Source organism: Eucalyptus grandis, chromosome 8, assembly GCF_016545825.1.
Source record: "Eucalyptus grandis isolate ANBG69807.140 chromosome 8, ASM1654582v1, whole genome shotgun sequence".
NCBI lineage: Eukaryota > Viridiplantae > Streptophyta > Magnoliopsida > Myrtales > Myrtaceae > Eucalyptus > Eucalyptus grandis.
In genome coordinates this window covers 26,385,791-26,391,210 of record NC_052619.1, presented here as the reverse complement: position 1 = coordinate 26,391,210, position 5,420 = coordinate 26,385,791, and the positions used below count along the sequence as shown (strand labels likewise).

Here is a 5,420-nt window from a genome sequence, read left to right as displayed (position 1 = left end):
AAAAGAGAAGGCAATTTTTCTTCTTTCCTCCTTTATCATTTCTATTATTTATTTATTTATTTTTACATATTTACATTTTGACTTTATTATTTATTGAAAATTTTTAAAATTAACTTTATGTATGTCGGAATCACATGTTAAAAATCTGAACTCACACATCTTGAGTGTCGAAAGAGTTGACTAGGTATTGAATTTTCCGACACCTGTTGATTGAGTGTTGGACACGTGTTGGAGTGTCCGACATGACACAAAGGTTTCCGAAAAGTGTTGTTACTTCCTAGACCGAGGTGGGTCTCACCCGCCATCAAGTCTACCCCAGAGGTCAAGTTTGGTCTGCCATCTTTTGTCGCTTATGAAGCATCCAAGCCTCAATTTTGCGGACAAACTTTTTTTTTAATGCATTTCATTTGAGGGTACCGTCGAGAAAATAATAAATTCTAAAATTGTATGATACTTATTTATTTGTGTTTTCCACATAAATCAAATCATTAAAAAAGAGTACCATGTCATCAAATGAGAAGGAGACGTACGCCAAATAATCCTCGGTTGCCCCTCATAATCTTTCTTGGATCGTGCTTGAACCGACGGGGCTGCTCAAGCAATTAGTATGGGCAAAGCATATCCAGGAATGGAAAGTGCTTTGGGTACACCCAACAACAAAGTGTGAGATTTACCCCCCTTGTGGTGCTCCAACTGCAATTAGAGAGATGCACCGCTTTGTGAGTGCGCTCGGAAACTCGGATGATCTGAAGCTGGAAGATCGTCAGGGCCAATGCGAAAGGAGATCTGCGCCGGAATGTAGTGATGACAAGAAAGATAATTTTTTCCTCATGCGCAACACACGCTTGCCGAAAAATTCTGATTCGTTCATGGTTGAAAACATTTAAGCATGCAGGTCATTTTGCTTGAGCGACTGTTCGTGCAGTGCATATGCTAACATTGCTTGACAGAAAATGTAATGGAGACTTGGGAAAAGGCTTTTTCTCTGTATATTCATTGTATACATTTACATTACATTGGTAAATTTATAATGTAAGAGACAAAAGAATAAAACAGGAAAAAATAATAAATGAATCTCTATTTTCCTATTTTCCTATTTTCCTATTTACCAAAACTAATCCATGATTGACTGAATCATAATCAACGGAATGAATATTCAAGATATGTTTCTTTGACTGTCAGATATGGACGGCTGAGAAGTTTTTGGTTCAACTTTTGGCCGATGATCGCGCCATCGGACTTGAAGGAGGAGCGTAACAAAAAAAGGAAACCCACTTCGAATTTCATAACAGCAGTTGGGGTTGTGTCCTTAGCTTTTCTTGTGGTCTTTAGTGTGTCGCTGGTGATTGTTAGGACGAGACCGTCTGCTCATGCAGCAGGCGACCATTTGATGCATTTTGAATATCGGAGTGCTGAAGAAAGCGACAAAGAACTCTGAGAAAATTGGGGAAGGCGGACTCAACTCAACTCCTATAGCAGTGAAGAAACTTTTGAACCTAAACCATAGTAACAAACAGTACGTTGCTGAAGTTAGAACTATCGGAACAAAACAGCACTGCAATGTGGTTCGGCTGCGCAGCTTTTGTGCAGAAGAGTCAAAAAGGTTCCCAGTGTATGAGTACCTTGCAAATGGTTCGCTCGGAGCTCATTTGTTTGAGAAAGGTTCCAACACCTCGATTGGAAAACCAGATACAGCATTGCCATTGGGATTGCTGAAGGATTGGAGTGCCTCCATGAGAGGTGTCGAGATTGAATTATACACTGCGACATCAAGCCAGAGAATATACTGTTGGATGCAGAACTCGCACCACAGATTGTTGATTTCGGCCTCACAAAACTCCTAGGATGGGATGTCAGCCATGTAATTACCACCGTGAGGGGAACCAGAGGGTACCTCGCACCAGAATGGATTTCAGGAGGAGCCATCACGTCAAAAGTCAACGTTTTCAGCTATGGAAAGCTGCTCTTTTAGATCATACCGGGTAAGAGAAACATTGAGGAGCTGAATAGCAATATGCGCAATTATCTCTACCACTTCAGGTAGCTAATCCAATCGCCAAAGGAGGAGAAGTCTTGCCACTCGTGGACTGCAGATTGAATGGACTCGTGGCGATGGAAGAAGTGTGCAGAGCATGCAAAGTCGCTTGCTGATGCATTCAAGACAGCGAGCGAGATAGACAGATTTTTGAGGGGATTATGGTCGTAGAAAAGCCACCAACCCCTAGAATATTCTTGCAAATTGTAGGAAGCTATGAGAGTGATGCATAAAACAAAGCACTATGTCCTTTCTTTGATAATTTGTGGGCACGATGTAGCCCTAATTCATCATCCTCGAGTCTAAGTTACATCTATGCACCTCTTTGGCCGATGCCATTTGTAATATAAAGACGTAACAGTTAATGTCGCTGAAGGACTGACTGGTCTAGAATCTGCATCATGCTTACCAGACTTTGTAGGTTCCAATCGTATGCTACCATTTCCCCGTCCTCTAGTGGCAGAAGATCTGGTAAAGGAGTTTGTTGTCTATTCAGCTCATGTGTCTTGAGCCTGATGAAGTAAGATGAACTCTATATTAAACATTTATCTGATGCCCTTATTGCATCCCTGTAGAACCCTCGACACTTGACAGTTGGTAGAGGCTCAGGCCAATAGAGGCAAGAGCCTTCCAGAAGTGGCGTGTGCTGCTGAGCAGCGGCGTGCACATGGTATTCTTTAGTAAAAGGCGAAAGAACAGTTCGCTCTGTGCCTTCCAAAGCTTCTTTTCTGTTTCTCTTTTATTATTTGTTTGGATTTGTAACCAATGGTGTTGGGGAGAACTCGGGTACAACAATTCACCACGGCCAAACGCAATCCAGGATCAATTTCTCCACCGAAGCAAAATCAACTAAAAATTTCTTAACCCCCAAGCAACAACCAGCAATATATAGCCTCACAAAATGCAAATATAACGCCGAAATAATAAGTAGACAAAGCAAATAACAACACTAAGGATTTAACGTGGAAAACCCGATGCGGGAAAAACCACGGACCGCCCAAAAACATCCACTAATCACCAAGAATAGCGGGATAAACAAAGTATTCTTCTCTAGTCACACACTAGAGGCTTAACATCAACATTACAATCATCTTTTTCTCACCACATAGGTAGACAAACAAGTTGGGAGCAAGAAAACCTTAACCGCAATTAGAGGATTCGGAGATGATTCTCGACGAACAAAAACCATCAACTTGTAGCCCTCGGTCTCACGAACAACATACTGTAATTTGAGCCGATTCCGTCAATATTTGGCCTTCGAATCAAAGCCACAAAGTTGCAGCCCACTTCCTTCTTCTTCCTTCCTTGTGCAGTTTTTTTCTTTTCTCTCTCCTCTCTTCACTTTTCGACGGACACCCCACGTACGACAACTTCCACTTCTTTTTGTTCTTTTCTTTTCTTTTTCCTTTTTTTTTAGTGCTGGTTGGGCCCCACATGAAGGTGGACCCAGCCAACAAATCTCCCCCTCCACCTCATGTGGAAAGATTCGTCATGCCCGCTTGTCTTCTACAAGCATCAAGCTTCATCACGGGCAAGGCTTTGGTCATCATGTCGGACTTATTGTTGTCGGTATGACTTTCTCAAGTAGGAAGAGCTTCTCTTCTCGCTTTTCTCGGATCCAATGATACTTCACATCAACATACTTCAATCTTGAATGAAACACCGGATTCTTGCTAAGATGGATGGCACTCATGCTATCGCAATATAGAACAAACTTCCATTGCTTCAAGCCCAACTCTTGTAGGAATTTTTGCATCCACAAAAGTTCTTTACCTCCTTTAGTAATAGCAATATACTCCACTTCAGTTGTAGACAAAGCGGTACATTTTTGCAATCTCGATTGTCATGAAACAGCTCCCCCTGCAAAGATTATTATAAAACCCGATGTGGATTTTCGGGAATCAACATCACCGGCATAGTCCGCATCCGAGAAGCCACTCAACTCAGGCTTTGCATTTCCATAGCACAAGTAAAGTGTAGAAGTGCCTCGAAGATATCTCAAAATCTATTTAACAGCGGTCCAATGCTCCTTACCTGGATTAGAGAGAAATCTACTCACAACACCAACTGCATGAGCAATATCCGGTCTTGTACAAACCATGGCGTACATCAAACTACCCACGGTCGATGCATAAGGAATTTTCATCATCTCAACCTTCTCTTTCTCACTTGAAGGACACTCATTACTACTCAACTTGAAATGGCCTGCAAGTGGAGTACTCACCGGTTTACATGTGCTCATGTTGAATCTTTCAAGCACCTTCTCAATATACTTCTCTTGAGATAACCACAGTTTCTTATTCTTCCTATCACGAGTAATTTTCATGTCTAAGATTTGCTTAGCCGGGCCTAAGTCTTTCATTGCAAAAGCTTTACTCAACTCATTTTTCAAGCTCTTGATTTTCTTGGCATCATGCCCAACAATCAACATATTATCCACATAAAGTAGGAGAATAATAAAATCATTATCTAAGAATCTTTTCATAAAGACACAAGAATCGGAGTTTGTCTTACCGTATCCTTGTTCTTCCATGAATGACTCAAATTTCATATACCATTGCCTAGGCGCTTGCTTGAGACCATATAAGCTTTTCCTCAATCTACATACAAGATGCTCATTGCCTTCAACTTCAAAACCCTTTGGTTGCTCCATATATATCTCCTCTTTTAGGTCTCCATGAAGAAAAGCCGTCTTTACATCAAGTTGTTCAATTTCTAAATTCAAACTGGCGGCCAACCCAAGAACAACTCGAATAGACGACATCTTTCCAACCGGTGAAAAAGTCTCTTCAAAGTCTATGCCCTTCTTTCGACGAAAACCCTTCACAACAAGTCTGGCCTTGTATCGTGGTTGTAAACTATTTTCTTCCGTCTTTAACTTGTACACCCACTTATTTGTGAGTGTTCTCTTACCCTGAGGCAACTTCATCAATTCAAATGTGTGGTTCTCATGTAAGGATTTAAGCTCCTCTTGCATGGCTTTATGCCACTCATTCTTTCGTTCACATGATATAGCATCTTCATAAGTTTCTGGCTCCCCTGCATCAGTGAGTAACACATACTCATGCGATAAATATTTTTGAGAAGGCCTACGCTCTCTTTTAGATCTTCTAACTTGAAGTAGGATAGATTGCTGCTTTGCGGTAAGACACTTCAAGTCTTGCTTATACTGGACGGGACACTTAAGTGTAACTTGAAAACGGCACACTTGTCCGCCACTTTTTTTTTTTCGAGTGGGACACTTAAGTGCCACTTCCGGCGACCCTTCTTGGGAATCTGCGTGGCATATTTTATTATTTTTTTGCTACGTGGCTCGCCAGGAGCTCCAAATCGGATAAAATTAAAAAAAAAAAAATTAAAAATTAAAATTTTTAATTTTAAAAAT

At 41.0% G+C, this 5,420-nt stretch overlaps 1 non-coding gene across 1 annotated transcript; it reads right to left on the bottom strand.

Moving 5' to 3' along the window:
- Positions 1 to 2,642: 2,642 nt before the first annotated feature.
- On the bottom strand, positions 2,643 to 2,758 carry LOC120287925. The gene has a single exon (XR_005546180.1). It is a non-coding gene; the product is annotated as a U5 spliceosomal RNA (small nuclear RNA).
- Positions 2,759 to 5,420: the final 2,662 nt, after the last annotated feature.